Below are 13,085 nucleotides of genomic sequence, written 5' to 3'. Positions count from 1 at the left end.
AAGAAACTATGAAGTTCGCATAGCAGGGCAAGCAAAGACAAATCCTAAAGGGTTTTTTCAGTTATATCGTACTAAGACTAGGGAAAGGATAGGTCCATTAAAAACTGAGACAGGTCAAATAACAGATAGTGATGAAGAGATGAGTAGTATTTTTAATAAATATTTTGTATCTGTATTTACTAAAGAGGAACTTAACAATATGCCTTCAGCCGAACAAGTCTATGTGGGTGGGGACGAGGACAGGTTGACGAGTTTAGCAGTTACCAGGGAGGATGTTCTTAAACAAATAGTAAAACTCAAACCAAACAAATCCCCAGGGCCGGATGAAGTGTTTACTAGGGTGCTTAAAGAATGCAAAGAGGAGCTTTGTGACCCACTGTCAACCATATTTAATAAATCAATAGAGTCAGGCAGAGTGCCAGAGTTTTGGAAAGTTGCTAATGTGATACCAGTTTTTAAGAAAGGAGATAGATCACTTGCGTCTAACTATCGACCAATTAGCCTAACGTCTATTGTGGGAAAGTTACTCGAATCTATAATAGCAAATAAAATTCGTCTTCATCTTGAAAAACATAAATTAATAATTGAGTCGCAACATGGTTTTATAAATGGCCGTTCATGTTTAACAAATTTGTTATCTTTTTATTCTAGCATTGTTGAGGCAGTTGATAGTGGTAAGGATTGCGATGTTGTATACCTTGACTTTAGCAAAGCTTTTGATACAGTGCCACATGAAAGACTGATTAAAAAAATAGAGTCTCATGGTATTGGGGGTGCTATATTAAGCTGGATTAGGGCATGGCTATACCAAAGGAAACAGAGAGTTAGTATAAATGGAATCAAGTCAGAGTGGGAAAATGTTGTAAGTGGAGTGCCTCAAGGCTCTGTCCTGGGACCTCTGTTGTTTATAATATATATAAATGATTTAGATTCAGGTTTGAGTAGCAACATTTGCAAATTTGCCGATGATACGAAAATCGGTAGGGAAATTAATTCGGAGGAGGACTCACTATCACTTCAAGTTGATCTAGATAGGGTTTTGAAATGGTCAAAGGATTGGCAGATGCAGTTTAATGCTGATAAATGTAAAGTTCTGAGGTTAGGTAATGATGATAGAGTTACAAGATACGAGCTAGATGGTGTTGTGATTGCGAAGTCGGATTGCGAAAGGGATCTGGGAGTTATGATTAGTAAGAATTTAAAACAAAAGGATCAATGCATAAATGTTCGTAATAAGGCAAATCGGACACTTGGATTTATTAATCGCAGCGTTAGTAACAAGACACCTGGTGTGGTTCTCAAGCTATATCTTGCCCTAGTTAGGCCCCATTTAGATTATGCAGTTCAGTTTTGGTCGCCATATTATAGAATGGATATAAATTCACTTGAACGTGTCCAGCGTAGGATGACTAAGTTAATTCCCCAAATTAGAAATCTTTCATATGAAGAAAGATTAACAAAGCTTAAGTTGCATTCACTGGAAAGGCGAAGAGTTAGGGGTGACATGATAGAGGTTTACAAGTGGATGAATGGACATAACCGGGGGGATATTAATAGGGTATTAAAAGTATCAACACAGGACAGAACACGAAACAATGGATATAAATTGGATAAGTTTAGATTTAGGAAAGACTTGGGTAAATACTGGTTCAGTAACAGGGTTGTTGATTTGTGGAACCAATTGCCGCGTAACATTGTGGAGGTGAGGTCCCTCGATTGTTTCAAGCACGGGTTGGACAAGTATATGAGTGGGATTGGGTGGTTATAGAATAGGAGCTGCCTCGTATGGGCCAATAGGCCTTCTGCAGTTACCTTTGTTCTTATGTTCTTATGTTCTTATCTTCTCCTCTCATTCTTGTTGGCTCTTTGGTATGCTGGCTTAGAAAGTTTCTTGTTGCCACGTCCAGCAGCTTAGCTCTCCATGTTTCTGGTCCTCCATGCGGGTCTCTGTTCTTCCAATCTATCTTCCCATGGTTGAAGTCTCCCATAATTAGTAGTCCAGATCCATTCCTGCTAGCAACAGAAGCTGCTCTTTCTATTATGTTAATGGTGGCCATGTTGTTTCTATCATATTCCTGTCTAGGTCTTCTGTCATTTGGTGGTGGATTATATATGACTGCGACTATAATTTTTTTCCCTCCATTTGTTACAGTACCTGCTATGTAGTCACTGAAACCTTCACAGCCCTGAATATCCATCTCCTCAAAATCCCAGCCTTTTCTTACCAGCAGAGCTACACCACCCCCACCTCTTCCTTCCCTCTCTTTCCGCATAACATAATAGTCCTGTGGAAACACTGCATTTGTTATTGTTTTCGTGATCTTTGTTTCTGTGAGGGCTATTATGTCTGGGTTTTCCTCTAGTACCAGTTCTCCAAGCTCATTTGCTTTATTTGTAATTCCATCTATGTTAGTGTACATCGCTTTGAGGCTCACTTTCTTCTGTCCCTTCTCAAATCGCCTCCTTGGTGAGTGTTCTGCTGGTGGGGGAGGCTGTTCCATGGGTGTGAGGACCTGTGAGGTGGGTAACAGGATCTCAGAGGATACTGGAATGAGGGGCGGGGGATCCAGTGAAGGGGGAGGGACAGGGAGGGTATGGGGTGAAAGGGGAGGGAGGACGGGAAGGAAAGGGGGGGAGGGAGGACTCGGGAGGAGGGGAGGGGTAGAAGGGTGGGGATTGGGTGTGGGGGGAGGGAGATTTGGCTGAACTTTTGAGTGGGGGCAGGGAGGGTTTGGGGTAGGGGGGTTTTCTATGCAGAGAAGGGAGGCGGGGTTGTCCTCCCTTCTGGTGTTACTGGGTAGCTGGTTGTGGGTTCCCCCCTCGCCTCTGGGGGTGTTGTGTTGGGAGCTGTGACTTCCTGGTTTTCCCCTCTCGCCCTGCGCCTCTTCCTTGCTTCTGCCGCCACGGCTCTCTCCTCCCTTGTCATGTCTCGCTGGAGGAATACATTTTTTAATTTTCCCACGTTTTTCAGGTAGCTCTTCCTTGATAGGATCCTCTCCTTTGTGTTCTCGTTTGCAAACACTATCTTTATCATTCGGTCTCGGTCTTTGTTGTACCGGCCTAGCCTGAAAACCTTCTCAATGCTATGCTCGGCCCCTTCCATGTCTAGTGTGTGTGTGTGTGTGTGTGTGTGTGTGTGTGTGTGTGTGTGTGTGTGTGTGTGTGTGTGTGTGTGTGTGTGTGTGTGTGTGTGGTGATGAATGAGGAAGGTGGTGTTTTTTCTTGTGTGTTGTTTGAGCTCTCGTGTGTTTGCCAGAGTGTCTTGCACACTGTTGACAAACGTGGAAAGTGTGGCTCCTCTTGTTAGGTAATGGTGTGTTTGTTTGTGTGTGTGTGTGTGTGTGTGTGTGTGTGTGTGTGTGTGTGTGTGTGTGTGTGTGTGTGTACTCATCTAGTTCTCACCTAGTTGTCTTTGCGGGGGTTGAGCTCTGGCTCTTTGGTCCCGCCTCTCAACCGTCAATCAACTGGTGTACAGATTCCTGAGCCTATCGGGCTCTATCATATCTACACTTGAAACTGTGTATCTACACTTGTGTGTGTGTGTGTGTACTCGTCTATTTGTGCTTGCGGGGTTTGAGCTCTGGCTCTTTGGTCCCGCCTCTCAACTATCAATCAACTGGTGTACAGATTCCTGAGCCTACTGGGCTAAGGTAGATGTCACTGGGCTAAGGTAGATGTCACAGAGCTAAGGTAGATGTCACAGAGCTAAGGTAGATGTCAAAAGAAAACATAAAGCCAGTAGGCCTACACAGCACTTGACAGGAACTTGAGGACAAGGAGCTGGGGGTGTGCCGGAGGGAAGAACGCGTACTCAACCACTTGCACCATCGGGGGATCGAACGCCGACCAGCAAGAAACGAGGCTGGCAGGATTCACAGAAACATTAAGAATTATCAACAGTTTAGACGACGCTCGAGAGTCTGTACACAAGTTGATTAAAGATTGAGAGCCGGGACCAAAGAGCTGAAACATAGCTAGTCCAGTTCCTGATCAACCAGGCTGTGACTCGTACGTCAGGCTCTGAGCAGCCGCGTCCAACAGCCTGGTTGATCAGTCCGGCAACCAGGAGGCCTGGTCGACGACCGGGCCGCGGGGACGCTAAGCCCCGGAAGCACCTCAAGGTAACCTCAAGGTAACCAGTTAGGTGAGCACGTCCCCTCCGGTCCCCCCCCCCAGCACCCCAGCACCTAGCCTCGGCTACTTGCTGGGCCTCGTCCCCATGTTGCTAGGCAAGCCTTGTGGAATGCATAGCAATTCCCTAGCAACAGCCTGGGGGGCCATAGTTAGGTTCACCCCGTCCTCTCCACTAATAGGCCGGGTTTCTTACGTTAGTTACTAACGTTACTACTGCAACCTGTACCAGGTAACGACCAACAAATATTCTGCGTTTTCTATGCATTGGACTCGATGGGTTAGGTGGGTTGCTTGGGTTTACACGTCTCTGGTGAGATTGAAAAGGTTGGAGTTTTTGCAGCCGGGGATGAATAATGCCCAAAGGTTCGTTAATCCTGTAACTTGTCCTCAGGCCAGGCTCGTTCAAGCGGCGGCCGACCCCCAGAGACTCCTTCTGAAATTATAATGTACTGTACACTCTACAATGAGGTTTACACTGTACACTTTATTTACTTTTTATTTCTATATACATATTGTTGTTATAGATTCAGCTACTTGGAACACAAAGCTCCAAGCAGCACGGGCTATGGCGAGCCCGTTATATATACAAGAGTTCTTACATTCTTGTAAAGCATGCATAGCATTTCAGGCAGGTTCTTAACCTTAATTTTCATTGCAATACGACCTGCCAAATCGTTTAACAACCAGGAACCTATTCCCTGCTGGGCGAACGTAGACGAACAGTTAAGGAATGGCACCTAGTCAATCCTCCCTAGACCAGAATACGAACCCAGGCCAAATCGCTCGCGAAGCTCAGAGCGAGTGTCTTACCACTGCGCCACGGGGACTTAACAAATCAGGTTTATAATCTATACAACTTATATACAGAGAGAGAGATGTACACCCCCCTCCCCCCCCCAGGCCAGCACATCAGAGGATTCGAACGGGTGTTTGGCCAGCACAGGTGCCATCTGTGAACACCTGTGTGGCGCCAACACACCTGTTCACTTGTTCAAAAATGTGAAGAGAGTGAGTCACTGTCGTTGCCCTCTATAGCTACTTATCTACTTATCTACCTATATATATAAGTTAATAGGGAAAATGGGGACAAATATAAGTACCTGTGTAAGTGTGATATTCTATACTTAATGACTTTGTGATATGTAAATAGAAAATATATTTTTAAATACATTATAATAATAGTCCTGAATTGGTGGATTATTTTTATTATTTGGTTTTGCTATCCAACCAGGAGGCCTGGTCGACGACCGGGCCGCGGGAACGCTAAGCCCCGGAAGCACCTCAAGGTAACCTCAAGGTAGGTAACCCTATCTCCCCTGCTGCATCTCCTCTATCTCTGTTTCTCTCACTGTCTAACCTATTATAGGTATAGGTTAAGTAATAATTGTAATTACGAAGCAATAAGATGCTGTTAAGATGCTTATCTTAACATACTAAGAAGGTTAGGTAAGGTCGGTGTTTTCTATGAAGCTTTTCAAGGTAAACTAGTATGTTTAGTATGTCACATATGCACGTATTTAATAAGTCAATATTGACTGCAAGAAAGTGCGAGAACGGGTTGCACTGTCCTGTGTGGCAGTGAATATGAGCAGCATCCTCACTGTCCTGTGTGGCAGTGAATATGAACGGCATCTTCACTGTCTTGTGTGGCAGTGAATATGAACGGCATCTTCACTGTCTTGTGTGGCAGTGAATATGAACGGCATCTTCACTGTCTTGTGTGGCAGTGAATATGAACGGCATCTTCACTGTTCTGTGTGGCAGTGAATATGAGCAGCACCTCACTGTCCTGTGTGGCAGTGAATATGAGCAGCACCTCACTGTCCTGTGTGGCAGTGAATATGAGCAGCACCTCACTGTCCTGTGTGGCAGTGAATATGAGCAGCACCTCACTGTCCTGTGTGGCAGTGAATATGAGCAGCATCTTCACTGTCTTATGTGGCAGTGAATATGAGCAGCATCCTCACTGTCCTGTGTGGCAGTGAATATGAGCAGCATTCTCACTATCCTGTGTGGCAGTGAATATGAGCAGCACCTCACTATCCTGTGTGGCAGTGAATATCTAGAAACTGACATTGACACTGCATGATGATATGCAGTATCTGTATTATTAAGTATTATAAGTAGTATTTTTAGTATTATAAGTATTATAAGTATTATAATACCTAAATACTTGATATAAGTGGAAATGGTAATGCAACATAGAGAAAGAGTAGCGGCAGGTACTGGAGCGAGGCAGAATCCTGTCGGACTTGGAGAGGATGTGGGGAAAATTACACCTCGAGTGAACACATAACTGTTTCACATGCATGCCTGGCAGTCGTATCCAGCCCTAGTATCCAGTTGTATCTCTGTGCCACAGCTGAGGCACAGAGTTGGCTGTTATACCTTGAACCTCCTTGATATAAGAACTTGAGATTAATCTAGGCTTGAAACAGTCCACATTGCCACGTGGTTTTTCTCTGATGCCAGTCCCGATCCTCCCATGTTGGGCGTGTACCCAACAGCAAACACTGTTAAAAGTTGGGTGAAGCTAGGACCAGGTATCTGGCTAGGAAATACGCTAAAAAAGAGTAACGCCATTGGGAAAAGAAACTGGCATTGAGAGTTAATTGTTTAAAGCATTGAAGTGGTCTAGCCTTTAGAAGCGTGTGTGTGTGAACACCCATCTCCATAGATTCGAACCCTTATCACAGCTCCTACGGATTTTCTCATTGTTCTCATTGATGCAGTCACGTTAGTGTGATTACTCTCTGTGTATTGAAGCATTTCGAAGCATTTACAGCAACCCGTCCTCGACTCAAGTCCATTCCATCCAGCGGTCGACCCCACAGACGCAATCATCAATTTTAACATGCTGTTCATTCAAAACAGGAATTTTCTCAAATATAAATTAATATTATAATATATTAGCATATTGTGTATATATAGTTTTAGGTTAGGTTAGGTTTTAGGTTAGGTTAGGTTAGGTTAGGTTTTAGGTTAGGTTAGGTTAGGTTAGGTTTTAGGTTAGGTTAGGTTAGGTTAGGTTTTAGGTTAGGTTAGGTTAGGTTTTAGGTTAGGTTAGGTTAGGTTTTAGGTTAGGTTAGGTTTTAGGTTAGGTTAGGTTAGGTTAGGTTTTAGGTTAGGTTAGGTTAGGTTAGGTTAGGTTAGGTTAGGTTAGGTTAGGTTAGGTTTTAGGTTCTGTTAGCGATTATTTGTATTACAATATTATTACAAATATTATGTATATTATAATATATAAATGTACCTTAGGAGACGATCACAGCTTGGGCGAGCTTGTTACGAAGACATGACAAAGCGTTAACAAATATTAAGCAAATTACTAATTTTTTAAAATGAGTATTTTTAAACGGTTATCTCTCTCCGTCTCTCCGTCTCTCTCTCTGTCTCTTTGTCTCTGTCTCTTTGTCTCTGTCTCTTTGTCTCTGTCTCTTTGTCTCTGCGGCATAGAACGAGAGCTTTCAAACTTTATTTATCCCAAAACTTCTAAAGAAAATCTGTAGGGGTTTTTAGTGACTGAATAAAGCCTTCTTAGTGGATAATCTTGAGTATATCAAATAGTCACTATTTGGTATACCAAATAGTCACTATTTGGTATACTCAAATGGTTACTATTTGAGTATGCCAATAGTCACTATTTGAGTATACCAATAGTCACTATTTGAGTATACCAATAGTCACTAGTTGGTATACTCAAATATGAGCTATTTTACCATCCCACAACAGTTTAGTTCCTCACGGGCTACAGAGGCAACTGGTGGTTGTAGCGGGTTCCGGGCCCCCACATGACTGTGGGTAGTGTGGCTGTACCCACACTGTACCCGCTCTGGCTTGGCTTGCATTGATGTAGCACGCAAGCATGTGTTCCTTGATGTTTGGAGAGTGTGTGTGTGTGTGTGTGTGTGTGTGTGTGTGTGTGTGTGTGTGTGTGTGTGTGTGTGTGTGTGGGTGTGTGGGTGTGTGTATACTCACCTAATTGTTCTTGCGGGGGTTGAGCTTTGGCTCTTTGGTCCCGCCTCTCAACTGTCTATCAACTGGTGTACAGGTTACTGAGCCTACTGGGCTCTATCAGTAGGGCGCGCGTGTGTGTGTGTGTGTGTGTGTGTGTGTGTGTGTGTGTGTGTGTGTGTGTGTGTGTGTGTGTGTGTGTGTGTGTGTGTGTGTGTTGCCACGGATGGTTTAAGGTGTTACTTAGGGCGGTTACAGTGCAATGTTCCCGGTGTTGCTGTGTCTGTAATGTTTAGTTTTGCATCTCTGGGTGTTGCTGGTCCTTTATGGTGATGCAACTCTTGTGTTGCGTAGGTGTTGCGTGCACCAACAGGGAGCCGGTCGGCCGAGCGGCCAGCACGCTGGACTTGTGATCCTGTGGTCCTGGGGTTCGATCCCAGGCGCCGGCGAGAAACAATGGGCAGAGTTTCTTTCACCCTATGCCGTTGTTACCTAGCAGTAAAATAGGTACCTGGGTGTTAGTCAGCTGTCACGGGCTGCTTCCTGGGAGTGAAGGCCTGGTCGAGGACCGGGCCGCGGGGACACTAAAAGCCCCGAAATCATCTCAAGATAACCTGGACTTGTGATCCTGTGGTCCTGGGTTCGATCCCAGGCGCCGGCGAGAAACAATGGGCAGAGTTTCTTTCACCCTATGCCCCTGTTACCTAGCAGTAAAATAGGTACCTGGGTGTTAGTCAGCTGTCATGGGCTGCTTCCTGGGGGTGAAGGCCTGGTCGAGGACCGGGCCGCGGGGACACTAAAAGCCCCGAAATCATCTCAAGATAACCTGGACTTGTGATCCTGTGGTCCTGGGTTCGATCCCAGGCGCTGGCGAGAAACAATGGGCATAGTTTCTTTCACCCTATGCCCCTGTTACCTAGCAGTAAAATAGGTACCTGGGTGTTAGTCAGCTGTCTCGGGCTGCTTCCTGGGGGTGAAGGCCTGGTCGAGGACCGGGCCGCGGGGACACTAAAAGCCCCGAAATCATCTCAAGATAACCTGGACTTGTGATCCTGTGGTCCTGGGTTCGATCCCAGGCGCCGGCGAGAAACAATGAGCAGAGTTTCTTTCACCCTATGCCCCTGTAACCTAGCAGTAAAATAGGTACCTGGGTGTTAGTCAGCTGTCTCGGGCTGCTTCCTGGGAGTGGAGGCCTGGTCGAGGACCGGGCCGCGGGGACACTAAAAGCCCCGAAATCATCTCAAGATAACCTGGACTTGTGATCCTGTGGTCCTGGGTTCGATCCCAGGCGCCGGCGAGAAACAATGGGCATAGTTTCTTTCACCCTATGCCCCTGTAACCTAGCAGTAAAATAGGTACCTGGGTGTTAGTCAGCTGTCACGGGCTGCTTCCTGGGAGTGGAGGCCTGGTCGAGGACCGGGCCGCGGGGACACTAAAAGCCCCGAAATCATCTCAAGATAACCTCAAGATAACCTAACCAAGGCATAAATTGTTGATGCTGTTGGTAGTTAGGTTAGGAATACAGCTACACACAGATCCGTGTGGGTTCGAGAAATTTCAGTTGATTAGTGAAACATTCTGACTGTCAGGATTGGAAAACTTTGGAGGAAAAATTAAGAAAAACACGTCTGTCAACATGCCTGTCATTTCACTCTTGTTCTGGGGGAGGTTTTGATGGCTTGCAGCAACAGTCTGGTCAAACGGGGCAGTCTTCAAGGGGTAGCTGACTGGCACCAACAGTCTAGTGAGTCAGGAGAGTAACTGGTTGAGCACTGAAATGGGTGGAGGGAGAGTACCTAACAGATACCAAACAGAGAGTCACTGTGTCAAGCGATACATGTTATTGGTATAGGGCAAAAAAGCAAGATTTTCTCAAGCCTTGATCTTCGACCATGGTTTTGTCCTGTGTCTGTCAGTGATAGACCTCGCGATCAACACCTGAGCGTACCTGATCAACCAAACTGTGGTTTACACACGTCAAAGTGCGAGTAGCGGCGGCTACCAACCAGGAAGCCCGGTTAGAGCCCGGGCCGCGGGGACATTGATCCTCGGAACCACACTTTAGGTCCAGCAATTAGACGAAACAAACAATAATTTAGAATTATATTAAGACGACGCAGGTGTAGGTAATAGTGCCTACGTAGGTAATAGTCTCTCTCCCCCTCTCCCTCCCTCTCTCTCTCTCTCTCTCTCTCTCTCTCTCTCTCTCTCTCTCTCTCTCTCTCTCTCTCTCTCTCTCTCTCTCTCTCTCTCTCTCTCTCTCTCTCTCTCTCTCTCTATCTCTCTCTCTCTCCCCCTCTCCCTCTCTCTCTCTCTCTCTCTCTCTCTCTCTCTCTCTCTCTCTCTCTCTCTCTCCCTCCCTCCCTCCCTCCCTCTCTCTCTCTCTCTCTCTCTCTCTCTCTCTCTCTCTCTCTCTCTCTCTCTCTCTCTCTCTCTCTCTCTCTCTCTCTCTCTCTCTCTCTCTCTCTCTTTCTCTCTCTCTCTCTCTCTCTCTCTCTCTCCCTCCCTCCCTCCCTCCCTCCCTCCCTCTCTCTCTCTCTCTCTCTCTCTCTCTCTCTCTCTCTCTCTCTCTCTCTCTCTCTCTCTCTCTCTCTCTCTCCCCCTCTCTCTCTCTCCCTCCCTCCCTCCCTCTCTCTCTCTCTCTCTCTCTCTCTCTCTCTCTCTCTCTCTCTCTCTCTCTCTCTCTCTCTCTCTCTCTCTCTCTCTCTCTCTCTCTCTCTCTCTCTCTCTCTCTCTCTCTCTCTCTCTCTCTCTCTCTCTCTCTCTCTCTCTCTCTCTCTCTCCCCCTCTCTCTCTCTCCCTCCCTCCCTCCCTCTCCCTCTCCCTCTCTCTCTCTCTCTCTCTCTCTCTCTCTCTCTCTCTCTCTCTCTCTCTCTCTCTCTCTCTCTCTCTCTCTCTCTCTCTCTCTCTCCCTCTCTCTCTCTCTCTCTCTCTCTCTCTCCCTCTCTCCCTCTCTCCCTCCCTCTCCCTCTCTCCCTCCCTCTCCCTCTCTCCCTCCCTCTCCCTCTCTCCCTCCCTCTCCCTCTCTCCCTCCCTCTCCCTCTCTCCCTCCCTCTCCCTCTCTCCCTCCCTCTCCCTCTCTCCCTCTCGACGACAAGGAGGGCAGAAGCCAACACTCCGGTTACCAAATTAGATATGACACGAAATATGTAGGCCAGGATTCCCCTGCATCAGACACCTAATGCTTTACTGTCAATATATAGTTCTTGAAATAGAAATACACAATTCCAGATACAAATTGTACCATCAGAGCCCAATCTGTTCCACTCACCGTTGATCCTGGTGACTTGTGTTGCAAAGACAAACTAACCTAACCTAACCTTCCTAGGCCTAATACACGATATATGAGGCCTAATATAGTACATATGTGTACTATACTAGGGCTAGGGATATTGAAGTACGTACGAATTCGTGACTATTGACTATCGTCACAGTAGGTACTATCTAAGCAGGATAAGTTACAGTGTATAAGATGGCATTTTCCTTCTCACTAGTCCCTCCTAGCCTGGCTAGGAGGCCCCTCCTAGCCTGGCTAGGAGGCCAATAGGTTCTTGGCATCAATATTAACGAAGCCAAGAAGCCTGCAACGTCTGAGGTGCTGAAGATGAAACACCTTTATATATAACGAAGATATGTCCTCCAGGGAGAGTGGCAGGTATGTAAGGTGAGAACCAGGTAGGTGTGTAGAGGGAGGGGCAGGTGTGTGTGGTGAGAGAGGGGCAGGTGTATGTATGGTGAGAGAAGAACAGGTGTATGTATGGTGAGAGAGAGAGAGAGACAGGTGTATGTATGGTGAGAGAGAGAGAGAGACAGGTGTATGTATGGTGAGAGAGAGAGAGAGAGAGAGAGAGAGAGAGAGAGAGAGAGAGAGAGAGAGAGAGAGAGAGAGAGAGAGAGAGAGAGGCAGGTGTATGTGTGGTGAGAGAGAGAGGGGCAGGTGTATGTGTGGTGAGAGAGAGAGGGGCAGGTGTATGTATGGTGAGAGAAGAACAGGTGTATGTATGGTGAGAGAGAGAGGGGCAGGTGTATGTATGGTGAGAGAAGAACAGGTGTATGTATGGTGAGAGAGAGAGGGGCAGGTGTATGTGTGGTGAGAGAGAGAGGGACAGGTGTATGTATGGTGAGAGAGAGAGAGAGAGAGAGACAGGTGTATGTATGGTAAGAGAGAGAAAGAGAGAGAGGCAGGTGTATGTAGAGAGAGAGAGAGAGAGAGAGAGAGAGAGAGAGAGAGAGAGAGAGAGAGAGAGAGAGAGAGAGAGTAAGTGTGTGCAGTGAAAGGCAGCTAGGGCCTGGGGCCAGAGCCCAGGCCAGACAGAACCCTCCCCACTCCCAAACATGGGTGTTTCTCCCCCACGGCGCACCCACCATGGGTTGAGACGTGGGCACATGATCAACACAGGTTCGAACCTTTCGCCAGGACTTCTGTGCATTTATTCTTCTGATCTATCACGTTATTGTGGTTTCTTTAATGTCCAATAACGAGGACCTAACGAATTTGTAAACAAACTCGTTGGACTTCGGAGCTCCAGCCCGCAATATGATTGAAGAAAGATGTACTGGTTTCGTAAGCGTTAATGGAAAACATGATGAATCGTGACTCCCAGATTGAGTAAAAGATTGAATAAAAGATTGAATATCCAGATTGAATAAAAGATTGAATAAAAGATTGAATATCCAGATTGAATAAAAGAGCCTATTGGGCTCTTTTACGACGGCCTTTAATGGTCTTATATCACCGGAATCTTGAAGTAGATTCTTGGTAGAAACTATATCTAGTAACTACTTGCTAGATTTCTATTTTTAAATGCAGAAATAAGTCTTTTTTTTAATTCTTTAGTCAGCCCGGGAGACTATTTTATATCCGAAATTAGTTCTAGAAAAGTAATTTTAATTACGAAATTGGTGTTAATTATGTCATATTATATACGAAATTGGTTCTAAAATGTCATTTATATACGAAATTGGTTATAAATAACTCATTTTAAATCATTGTACAAAGG

The sequence above is a fragment of the Procambarus clarkii genome, chromosome 87 (assembly GCF_040958095.1).
Source record: "Procambarus clarkii isolate CNS0578487 chromosome 87, FALCON_Pclarkii_2.0, whole genome shotgun sequence".
Classification (NCBI taxonomy): domain Eukaryota; kingdom Metazoa; phylum Arthropoda; class Malacostraca; order Decapoda; family Cambaridae; genus Procambarus; species Procambarus clarkii.
Note: the sequence above shows the minus strand (reverse complement) of the source record.